The sequence below is a fragment of the Megalobrama amblycephala genome, linkage group LG7, assembly GCF_018812025.1.
Source record: "Megalobrama amblycephala isolate DHTTF-2021 linkage group LG7, ASM1881202v1, whole genome shotgun sequence".
Lineage (NCBI taxonomy): Eukaryota > Metazoa > Chordata > Actinopteri > Cypriniformes > Xenocyprididae > Megalobrama > Megalobrama amblycephala.
Window position 1 is genome coordinate 13,186,445 of NC_063050.1, and position 13,502 is coordinate 13,199,946.

The following is a 13,502-nucleotide window of genomic DNA, read 5'->3' on the forward strand; positions in this document are numbered from 1 at the left end:
ATATAGGCCTACCTATGAATATTGATACTCAATTTACAGAATTTAATATCAGGATACTTGTATTATAAATGCACAGCAATTACTTTTGAGCACTGTAAAAAAAAATATTATTTTCAAAGTTGTAAATAATACAAAGATTATTGGAGTATGTTTTACAAGAAAATACAATTTCAGTCTTTCTACACCAAAATTTCACATGGAATTCAGTTTTATTTGCCAATTCTTTGTAATTACTTGTAATTACTTTACAAGCAATTGTGAAAACTGCTTCTACACTACAGTTTTTTTAATGCACTGATAAAAAATATATATATATTTTTTTCTTTCTTTTTTGAGACAGTTTGTGAAAATTTAAATACAGTCATTTCTGCAATCTCTTTTTCAATCTCTGCAATTTCTTAATGTTTTTTGGAAATTTTCATTCAGTATTTAATTGCCTGCATATGCCATAAAAAAAAAAAAAAAAATTAAAAAAAAGAGCAATAATTATAAATGTTTAAAACTGTCCTCACTTATAACTCTTAACATTTAAATTCATAAATTCAGTGGAATTTTCCATATGTGTTTGAAACAAAAGGGAAACAAACGTAAGTCATGCATCAATGCCAAAGCTAATTTGTTTGTTTCCTCTGAACTATAAAGGAACATTTCCTCTGACTGTGGCTTTTGGATACAGAGAAATAAGTCAGACTGTCAGAACTGTGGGATTCTTGTAATTCAGAATTTATGGATTCTTCTCTTCATAAAGGTGAATTTCTTGTCATGATTAGAATGTAAAAACTAGTTCATGCTGCCCAAAAATTATTTTATGAACTATGAATAAGATGAATTTAGTTTTCTCAAATTCAGTATTAAAATACATTACCATGGAAGCCCTGAACCACATGGCGCAAAAAGAAAAAAAAAGAAAGAAAAAACATATCTTGTTATTTCGACATAATATCTCGTTATTTTGACATATGGCGTTATTTCAACATAAGTCGTTATTTCAAGATATTAAAGGTGTCCTAGAACTTTTTTTTAAAAGATGTAATATAAGTCTAAGGTGTCCCCTGAATATGTCTGTGAAGTTTCAGCTTAAAATACCCTATAGATTTTTTTTAATTAATTTTTTTTTAACTGCCTATTTTGGGGCATCATTATAAATGAGCCGATTCAGTGCTGCTGGCCCTTTAATTGCTCATGCTCTCCGCCCACGGAGCTCGCGCTTGCCTTAAACAACATAAAAAAAGTTCAAACAGCTAATATAACCCTCAAAATGGATCTTTACAAAGTGTTCGTCATGCAGCATGTCTAATCGCGTAAGTACAGTGTTTATTTGAATGTTTACATTTGGTTATGAATAAGTTTGATAGTATGCTCCGTGGCTAACGGCTAACATTACACACTGTTGGAGAGATTTATAGAGAATGAAGTTGAGTTTATGAATTATTATACAGACTACAAGTGTTTAAAAATGAAATAGTGACGGCTCTTGTCTCCATGAATACAGTAAGAAACTATGGTAGCTTTAACCACATTTAACAGTACATTAGCAACATGCTAACAAAACATTTAGAAAGACAATTTACAAATATCACTAAAAATATCATGTTATCATGAATCATGTCAGTTATTATTGCTCCATCTGCCATTTTTCACTGTTGTTATTGCTTGCTTACCTAGTCTGTTGATTCGGCTGTGCACAGATGCCTTTCATAATGTTGGGAACATGGGCTGGCATATGCAAATATTGGGGGCGTACACCCCGACTGTTACGTAACAGTCGGTGTTATGTTGAGATTCGCCTGTTCTTCAGAGGTATTTTAAACAAATGAGATTTATATAAGAAGGAGGAAACAATGGAGTTTGAGACTCACTGTATGTCTTTTCCATGTACTGAACTCTTGTTATTTAACTATGCCAAGGTAAATTCAATTTTTGAATCAAGGGCACCTTTAAGTCGTTATTTTGACATAACTCATTATTGTATATCAAGTTTTTATATAAGACATACTCAATGTAACGTCTTCAGTGATGCAACAGTAGCGTGTCGGCTCGCAGTTACAGCTTTTACTGCGATCGCCGCGGTTTCGAATCCGCTTTTTGCAGAGCTCGCTCTTCTCAATTTTCCCATCACATAACACATCAGAAAGGCTTTTATTTTCATTAAAAATTAATGTTCTAAAAGTGGAAATAACCTGCGAGTGTTTAATATTATTAAAAGTGTTTATTGGGTAGGGTTAGGGGAAGGTGTTCCATTCATTCCAGGCTAACCTTTATTAAAGTTAAATTCATGTAGCCCATAGCTCGTAGTAAATATAATCATTCACAGTGCAAATTGCTGTAGATGCTACTTACTCTAAGTGAAAATAGCGATACATCGTATTTACTGACTGTAACGAGGCAGACTCGGGGAGATCCATTCGCAGCTTTATTCTAATATCGTAGTCGTACAGGCAGGGGTCAGAAAACAGCAACAGCAATGTAGTAGGCAAGGCAGAATCAGAAACAGTACCAGGCAATAGATCAGGGCGGGCGGCAGACAAGACAAGGGTAATCAAAGTCCAGGCAGAATAGTCACAAGGCAGGCGGCAGACAGAATGCAGAGGTCCAGGACAGTCCAAGGTCATACACGAGAGAATCAATACACAGGGGAAAACGCTCAGAAATGAATGCATAGCAAATCAAGACTTCGCGAATCATGAATGGTGCTGAGAGTCATTTATAGTCCTGGGAATGAGCAGCAGGTGTAAGTGTGGGCGTGGTTAATCAGCCCAGGTACGGGGTATGGGAAATGTAGTCCATGAAAGGACTAGTACTCCGGAGATGGTGCCCTCAGGTGGTGATCGGAGGGAGCCACAGAGACCGTTTCTGTGACAGAGCCCCCTCCCTGCGAGCGGCTCCTGAAGCGAGGAGGTGGTCGACGCCGGGGTCTTCCTCGAGGATGAGGGGCCGGACGCTCCGGATGAGTCCTGTGGAATTCAGCAATGAGATTGGGGTCCAGTATGTCGTCGGAGTTGACCCAGGATCGTTCCTCCGGGCCGAACCCCTCCCAGTCCACTAAGTATTGCAGCATTCTGCCCCGGCGTCTGGAGTCCAAGAGTTCCTGAACCTGGTAAACCTCCTCGCCTTCGATGATGACTGGAGGGGGCCTCTGATCACGGGTCTCCTCTAGGACCTCCTCTCCTCTCGGACCACCTGCGGGCTTGAGCAGAGACACATGGAAAGTGGGTGAGATACGGTATTCTGGTGGAAGTGCTAAACTGTATGATACTGGAGTGATCTGTCGTGTGATTCTGAATGGACCCACGTACCTGGGACTTAATTTCTTGCAGGTAAGGTGCAGACGGAGATCCCTTGTGGACAGCCATACCCATTGGCCGGGTTTGTAGTGAGGTTGTTGACGACGGTTGCGATCCGCCTGTTCCTTGGTACGTCTTATGGCCCGCTGCAGGTGTATGTGAGCCTCATTCCATACCTCTTCACTCCGTTGTAACCAGTGATCGACGGCGGGTAGATCGGTGGGCTCTCCGGACCAAGGGAAGAGAGGTGGCTGGAATCCCAGAACACATTTGAAAGGGGAGATGCCGGTGGCAGGTTTGTGTAGAGAATTTTGTGCATACTCAGCCCAGAAGAAGTACCGACTCCAGTCCGCCTGGTTCTGATGGCAGTATGACCGTAGATAGCGAATAAGTTCCTGGTTGAGTCTCTCTGCTTGCCCATTGGCCTCTGTGTGGTAACCTGATGTCAAACTGATATTTACGTTGAGTCTTTGGAAGAAAGCTGCCCATAGCCGTGATGTGAACTGGGGTCCCCGATCTGACACAATGTCCTCTGATAAGCCATAAAAGCGGAATACGAAGTTGCAAAGATGTTCAGCGGTCTCCAAAGCCGTGGGGAGTTTGGGTAATGGAATGAACCGACAAGACTTGGAGAAGCGGTCAACAACAGTGAGTATTGTGGTATATCCTTTTGAATTGGGCAGATCCGTAATGAAATCGACGGCGATGTGGGACCATGGACGTTGTGGAATGGGAAGTGGTTGTAATAGGCCGGCAGGTGATTGACGGGATGACTTGGTGGTTTGACAGATGACGCAGTTATGGATGAAAGTGGTGATATCTGAGGCGAGAGATGGCCACCAGAACCGGTTGGACACAAGGTGAATGGTCGCAGCGATGCCTGGATGCCCGGCGCTGGGTGCGGTATGCACTTCCTGGATTACCCGTTGGCGGAGAGGGGCTGGTACGTAAGTATGTGTTGCTGGACAGTCATTAGGTGGAGGTTCATCCTGCTGAGCTTCAGTGATTTCTGACATGATGTCCCACTGGATGGGTGCAACAATGATAGAGGTGGGTATAATTGGTTCGTTGGATAATGGGTCGGCACAGGACTCGAACTGTCGAGATAGAGCATCAGCCTTAGTGTTCTTGGACGCGGGTCGGTATGTGACTGTGAACTGGAATCGAGTGAAGAATAATGCCCACCTAGCCTGGCGATGGTTGAGACGTTTGGCGGATTTCAGGTATTCAAGATTGCGGTGATCGGTGAGCACAGTGAATGGATATTTACTCCCCTCCAACCAATGCCGTCACTGCTCCATAGCAGCCTTCATGGCCAGTAGTTTGCGATCCCCGACGTCATAATTTTGTTCAGGAGGAGTGAGTTTGCGTGAGTAATAGGCGCATGGATACAACTTGAGAGGGTTGCCTTGTCTCTGGGAGAGGATCGCCCCTATGCCTGTACTAGAGGCGTCTACCTCCACAATGAATTCTCGTTCAGGGTCAGGGTGATACAGAATGGGTGCTGTGGTAAATAGATCCTTTAGTTTCTGAAATGCGGCTATAGATACAGGTGACCAGACCAGTTGTGTGCTTGCCTTCTTTAGCATGGAAGTGAGTGGAGCTGCAGTCAGACTGAAGTTACGTATGAACCTGCGGTAGAAATTAGCGAACCCCAGGAAGCGTTGTAGTTCCTTTACTGATGATGGGCGAGGCCATTTTAATACTGCCTGAACCTTGCTGTCGTCCATGGCAACGCCCTCCGCGCTGATAATGTATCCTAGAAATGATGTAGCTGTTTGATGAAATTCACATTTCTCCAGTTTGGCATACAGTTGGTGGTCTATGAGTCTTTGGAGCACAGAGCGTACGTGTTGAACATGGTCGGAATAATTCTCGGAGAAGATCAGAATATCGTTGATATAGACAATCACCCATCTATTGAGCATGTCCCGGAAGACGTCATTGATAAATGCTTGGAAAACTGAAGGACTATTGACCAGCCCGAAGGGCATAACCCGGTATTCGTAGTGCCCAGATGTAGTGGAGAAAGCAGTCTTCCACTCGTCCCCCTCTCGGATGCGAATGAGATTATAGGCACTGCGCAGATCGAGCTTGGTGAAGAGCCAAGCCGTGCGTAACTGTTCCAGAGCGGAGGGGACCAACGGCAGAGGATACCGGAACTTTACTGTGATGTCGTTCAACCCACGATAATCTATGCAGGGTCTCAGACCTCCGTCCTTTTTTTTACAAAGAAGAAACCTGCAGACGCTGGTGAAGTGGAGGGTTGAATGAAACCTTTAGCCAGTTCCTCCTCTATATACTATATAGACTCAGGTTGGGATAGTGGGAATATACGCCCCCTGGGGGGCGTAGAGCCAGGGATCAGTTCTATAGCACAGTGACCTTTTACTGGGACGTCTTGATCTGATTAAATTGTCTATGCGGATGGCGAGATCGATAAATCCATTCAAACTCCTCCCCTCGTCGCGACAAGCCAGTTCAGATTGTAATTCCACATTTAACCCTTTGCGAAATAGCAACTTGAGCGTGTCTTCAACCCATGTTGTTTGTGCTGCTAGAGTACGGAAAGTGAGTGCATACTCCGCAGCTGTTTGTTTGTCCTGACGGAGTGATAGAAGGAGCTCACCCGCTTCTTTGCCCCCCTCGGCGTGCTCGAAGACCTCGCGGAAGCACTGTAGAAAGGACTCGAGCGTAGCATGCGAGGTTCTCCCGCCGATCCATACTGTTGTAGCCCAGCGCCTTTCCCGTTAGCAGCGAGCAAATAAAAGCGATGCGACTCTCCTCAGTGGGATAAAGCACAGGTTGTTGCGATATAAACAGGGAGCATTGGAGTAAGAAGCCCTTACATTTCGCTGGGGAGCCATCGTATTTCTCAGGGAAGGCGAGAAGACGGCTGCTGGTGGTGTTCTGGATCGGAGCGGCAGCTGCAGGAGGCGTGGGTAATGGTGGACTCATCTCCGCGGGCGTGACGCGCATACTTTGGAGCGTCTTTCCGAGTTCTTCGGTGATGGAGGTAAGCCATGTAAGCTGTTGTTGATGTACGGCCAGTACACTGGCCTGTGTGGAGAGCTCAGTGGTCAGACGGTGTACAGCTGCTGGATCGGGGTCCGGCGAAGTCTTCTGTAATGAGGCAGACTCGGGGAGATCCATTCGCAGCTTTATTCTAATATCGTAGTCGTACAGGCAGGGGTCAGAAAACAGCAACAGCAATGTAGTAGGCAAGGCAGAATCAGAAACAGTACCAGGCAATAGATCAGGGCGGGCGGCAGACAAGACAAGGGTAATCAAAGTCCAGGCAGAATAGTCACAAGGCAGGCGGCAGACAGAATGCAGAGGTCCAGGACAGTCCAAGGTCATACACGAGAGAATCATTCACAGGGGAAAATGCTCAGAAATGAATGCATAGCAAATCAAAACTTCGCGAATCATGAATGGTGCTGAAAGTCATTTATAGTCCTGGGAATGAGCAGCAGGTGTAAGTGTGGGCGTGGTTAATCAGCCCAGGTACGGGGTATGGGAAATGTAGTCCATGAAATGACTAGTACTCCAGAGATGGTGCCCTCAGGTGGTGATCGGAGGGAGCCACAGAGACCGTTTCTGTGACACTGACAATAGCAGGATTTTAACAATATGCTATTTATACTAGGTAAAAATAGCGATATATTCTGTTCACACCATGTAAAAGTAGCAGTTCTTTGTAAATAGTGTAAATAGTAATTAGATGCTGTACATTTATTGGCATGATACTATTTGCACCTCAGTATTTTTGTACATTAACACTCTGAGGTCTGAGGGTATCGCCGGCGATACCACCGCATTTTTTTTCTTACCAGTGTGAAAGAGACTCAAAATACTCCGTCAATGTTGCACATACAATTAAGAGTTATACACCATTTTAATCTGTTGAATATCTTCTTTCATTTGTGTACACTCAGAGTAAAAACGAAATGCTGTGCTTTTTGTAAAATAAAGAAAACTAACATGATGCGTGATCTCTCGTCTCCCTCTGAACAAAGTCCAATCTGATAGTTCTCAGAAAATGAACTGTAACTTAATACAATACGAATGACAAAAAAAATAAACTTATGTCTAAAGAAACGTTGAAATGTCAGGTTTTAAATCGTGCAAGTCAAATCGAAAACAAACATTTTGTGTTTATGTAATCTGTATGAAAAGAGAGCCATGTCAGAAGTCAGTGATTCAGCTCATTATCTGCTAATGCGGCCACGCCCACGGAGCCAGCGCTATTCAGATGCAAATTCAGAGGCAATACATGCATTCATCGTCTCAATCGTGTATTTATTGTCTTGAAAAGTGTTTATCTGGGTGTTAAAGCCATGGTTAGCGAACTCTAGAAGACATGCAGTTAGTTCCTGGTTCTTCTTCTTCTTTATATGGATTTGTGGCCTAAAGGTGTACAGAGCGCCCTCTGGCTGCAAGTATGAATTGTATCCAGCACTCATAGTGATGATATATAGAATAAATATAGAATAAATATTACTCCTCTGTATAGAAATTTGACATAAACATATAAGAATCCATCAATATTTCTCCGAATGTGCATGCTTTAAGCTAAAAGCCTATATGAAATGCCATAGAGGTAACGTAATTGTTCAGACACTTTGCATCACAGAAATACATTATATTTTAAAGAATATAATAGAATACGATTATTTTAAATTGAGCTGAGACATGATTACAGAGGGGTTTTTTCACACCCTACCTGACTCAAAGGCCTCATTAATATGCAAGTCATTTCAGATCATTATTATTTGATTCTTTTGTCTTCTCAGGTGTAAATGGCCCATTATTCATGACCATTCACGCCTCCATGCATAGTGTGTTTCTTGACAAAAAGTGACTTACAAAAACTAAATCAATATATTGTTTTATATGAAGGAGTAGGCAGCATAATTTTTACATAATTCTGAACCAAAAACTCTAGTCTACAACCTCCAATACCCAGAAGTCTTATGAACACAGATTTAATATACTTTTTTTGGCCTTATTTCAGTGACTTAAGTTTTTTGTTTTTTCAATAACCATGCATAAACGTTATTCCTTCAAAAACACAAACATGTACATACATGTTCCTCACTGTCACGGATTCCTTGTCCCCAGAACTCCAAATCCCATGATCCTCTTGTCTCCTCACCTGCACTCACTTCCCTCGTCAGCTTCCCATCAGCACTCATCTCGGATTACCTGCACCTGCTCCTGTTCATCAGCACATCCTTTATAACGGACTCACTCCTTTCACTCCCGGTCGGATCTTATTGTTGCTTTTGTTATTCTATGTATGTATACTGTGTGTTATCTCCTGCGTCTTTGATTAAATACCCTAACTGTGGATATCTGTTTACATCTCATCACTACAACACCAGCATACTGTAACACTCACATATTATGGTAGCCTAGTTTGTGTTGAATACAGTGTAATGACACTTGTGTCATTAATGTGTTTATAAATAAATGAAAAAAGCACAAATGTCAGGGCATGTCAAAACTTCGCCAGGCCCCAAATCAGCCTCAGACTCCAGAGGGTTAACAGGATGCAATAATATCATTGAGTGCAAATTATTGTATATTTATTACAATTATTAAATGGATGCTGCCTTATTGGGAGAATAAAAACCCTCCCTACACCTTCCCTTAAAGGGGGTTATAATCATGCATTCTGACTTATTTACACTGTTAAGGAGTTGGATGCTCATGCTAAACATGGCCAAAGTTTCAAAACACAATGTATAACGGAGTATTTCTGTGCCAAAAATACTCTTCTTAAAAAATATTTCCTTGTACGGGCACTTCTCCTGGAAGAGCGCACACACACGTCCACCAGAGCGAGAGAGCATGAGGACGCCCGTCAACGTGTTTCGTTCGTTCGGCTTTACGGAAGTCGTCAGCAGCCCTGCATAAGACTTGCTTGAGAAAGATTTGTCACTTTGTTTTTAGACCACGAAATCAGCAATGTCACCAAAGAAGAGTGTTTTTAGTTGTGAGGGAAAGATAACCTTGCTTCCCAAAGAACCCAGTGGAGCTGAGAGATTTGTTCTCACGCATTACATTGATGTACTCTCGATATTTGTTATTAAAATATCCATAGAAACTGATAGTTTCAATCACTTTTTTATTGGTTAAAATGAATGGAGAGTATCTCGTGTTTTTCTGTGGCTGCTCAAGCCCTCAGGATCGGAGCTTATGGTTTCATAAATAAGGTCCAGTTCTACACTGGATTTACAGATCGTTTGAAACTGAAAGATGGAACGGTCACAGCGATAGTGATCCCGGTCATGAGTCGGAACTGCCGGTGGTGAGTAAAACTGCATCAAATGTCTGTTTTGTTGGCAATAGGTGCATATAATGGAAACAATATGAACGTAGTGAATTCATAAATTATTCATCATTCACTATATGCTATATTCATTATTGATTCAAAAGATATCCATGGATAATGCGACGGTGTATTGTGTGTGTTTAAATGCGTCTGTTTAGCTGACAATTTATAGCTTGCATATGATCACTAAGCAAAAGCTGCATGTGCTCGTCACTCTAGATCCGCTCACACGGCACGCCTCCAGGAGCTCGGCTGTTTTCGGAAAGACTCGGTACAGCGTATGTATCTTTTATAAGTATGATAGAACTAAAGACTTTTTGGAGATATGAAGGATGCTATACTACTCTATAGGTACTCAAGATTAACATGAGATTGCAGAAACTGTATGTGAAAAATACATAGAATAAACGCCTATAGGGTATTTATGACAACCTTTTACGGTAATATGTAGCATTTATGGGCTACATAAATTTAACCTCAATAAAGGTTAGCCTGGAATAAATGCGAATTCCCATGATAAACCTCTGGGATTTTGGAACACCATCTTGTAACTTTAGGTCAATATAACTACAATGCGTTCGTTTGTAGTTATGTAAATTGTAAATTGATTGCCTGTCTTATTCTGCCTTCTAGTGGCTAATATTGAAAGAGAAAATGCTGCTATCATCACTTAGTGTAAATAGAATGTGTCGCTATTTTCACTAGTGTAAATAACATCTACAGCTATTTGCACTGTAAATGATTATATTTATTTAAATCAGTGGTTCTCAACTCCAGTCCTCGGGACCCACTGCTCTGCACATTTTGTATGTCTCTCTTTTATGACACACTCAATTCAGTTCATGCAGACTCTCCTAATGAGCTGATGATCTAAATCAGGTGTGTTAAATAAGGGATACATACAAAATGTGCAGAGCAGTGGGTCCCGAGGACTGGAGTTGAGAAACACTGATTTAAATTATTAAATGGATGCTGCCTTATTGGGAAAATAAAAACCCACCCAACACCTTCCCTGAATCCTACCCAATAAATACTTTTAATATTATTAACCACTCATTAGGCAGGTTATTTCCACTTTTAGAACATTATTTTCATTTTTATTAAAAAAAATGCCTTTCTGATGTGTTATGTGATGGGAAAATAGAGAAGAGCGAGCTCTGCAAAAGCAGATTCGAAACTGCGGCTATTGCAGTAAAAGCTGAAACTGCGAGACGACACGCTACTGTTTCGCCACTGAAGACATTGCATTGAGAACGTCTTTTATGAAACTAGATATACAATAATGAGTTATTATGTTGAAATAATGACTTAATATCTTGAAATAACGACTTTATGTTGAAATAACAAGATATGTCTAAATAGCGACTTAATATCTCAAAATAACGACATGTCAAAATAATGAATTAATATTTTGAAATAACGACATATTTTGAAATAATGATTTTATCTCGAAATAACGACTTAATATCTCAAAATAACGACTTAATATGTCGAAATAACGACTCAATATCTCGAAATAACAACTCAATATCTCGAAATAACGACTTACGTCGAAATAGCGACTTAATATCTTGAAATAACGACTTAATATCTGGAAATAACAATATATTATGTCGTAATAACAACTTAAGGGGAGGTCACACTGCACTTTTTGTTCCATTGACTTCCATTCAAATGCATGCAAATGTGTCAGACCGGAAACGCAAGCTCGTGCACAAAGTTTTGTACTTCACTGCATTCTTAAGTTCAAGTTTGGTAAACTCTGATCTGTGAATTCGCATCAGACGGGCGACCAGTAGAAGACTAATTCGTCAAGGCATGACCACTTGGCTGAATTAAAAGAATGACATTTTTGCAGTAAAGTCGATTAGGATGTATATTTTTACATTTTGAATGTATTACTATATGTTGTATGTTGAATTCATGTTTATAAAAAACACTCTGTAGACCGTGTCATCATATTACGGCTGTTGTAGCAAAGTCTAGTGTGACCGCGGCTTTATTATGTCGAAATAACTAGATAATTTTTAATTTTTCCTCCCCACTGTAAGTTTTCTTTTTTTCTTTTCTCCACCATACGGTTCAGGGCTTCCATACATTACAAAACATTGTTTGTTTGTTTTTTCTTCATATTTCATGACAGGGTTTATAAGACCACTGAATATCATCTCTGTTATGATGCGTAAGTATACTTTTTTTTTTTTTTTTCACACTAATGTAATGACTGGTTACACTTCACTTTTGTATGTTGACACAGTTCTGTTTGGTAGGAGTCAAACTGCATTTGAGACATAAATGATGCTGTTTGGGTTGGATGTTTGTTAAACAATCTGAAAGTGTTTGGTCTTCAGATTTTTACTATTTTTGTGTCACTGTGCACATTTTGATTTGTTGATTAATGTTTGTTTAATTATTTTTCAGATATCTTAACACTTAGTTTGACCTTAACTGTCACACCAGAGATGACTACAAATGGTAATGTGTTGAGTTGTGCATTGAGCTTTTTATCATTTTACCAAGATATACATGTCTGTAGTTTTGCATCATTCATGTCTGCAAAGAATTAAAGGAAAGTCTGTATTAGAATCTAAATCTTGTGAAATCAACATGTTTCTGGTGATTGTAGTAATAATGTCTATATGTCTAAAGGATATTGTATGTAAAAAGCTGCTAGTAATGTTCATTTATACTCATCAAAATCCCCATTGTTAAATTAACACCCCTAAGTGTACATGTGTCCACACTACAGGGTGTTAAAATAACACTGAAGCAGTGTTAAAGTTAATGAGAGAATTAGTGACAAATTAAGTGATGATTGACAATTAGTAGTAACACCTGATGCTAGTAAGCAAGATCATAAAAGAAAGAGAAACGAGATCAGAAAAAGAGAGACACAACAACTGACTTTTAGCCATTAAACATTATTACACTTATTACTAACCTGTTTGATTTTATTTCTATCATACATCAACAAAAGTTCTTACTGAGAATTAACAGAGGTGGACTGTCACCTTTATTATTTAGTCTTAACATAAATATGTTTCAGAGCATTTATGACAATGAAACCATCATAAAATATGCAGATGATTCGGTTAGTCTTTGGGAGAATAAGAGAAGCCATGGCCCAGTTATTGATGATTTTGTACACTGGTGTGAGCAATCTTTACTCAAGCTTAATATATGTATATAAAAAAAAAAAAACTAAAGATATGCTCATTCACTCTAAAAAATAAAACATTGGTTCAACAAAAAAATAAAAAAATATATGTTAATGTTTTCCACTAGAATTTTTAACTTAAGCCAATTGGGAGAATTACATTAATTCAAAGCAATATTTTGAGTTGATCCAACATAATGTTTTAATAAGGTGAAGTTTTTTTTTTTTTTTTTTTTTTTTTTTTTGCCACAATAAAAACACATTTCTAAGTAACATGAACTTAATAATTGTCAACATGAATACAACTATTTAAGTTGATCCAACATAATGTTTTAAGTAAGGTGAAGACGTTTTTTTGCCACAATAAAACACATTTCTAAGTAACATGAACTTAAAAATTGTCAACATGAATGCAACTATTTAAGTTGATCCAACATAATGTTTTAAGTAAGGTGAAGATGGTTTTTTGCCACAATAAAACACATTTCTAAGTAACATGAACTTAATAATTGTCAACATGAATGCAACTATTTAAGTTGATCCAACATAATGTTTTAAGTAAGGTGAATACGCTTTTTGGACACAATAAAACGCATTTCTAAGTAACATGAACTTACCAAGCACTGCTTGTCACCATGATGGTAAATCTCCAAAAACCCACATTAACACATTAACTCTTCTAAATTAGCATAACAAAACCCGAATTACTGCTAAATCTCCC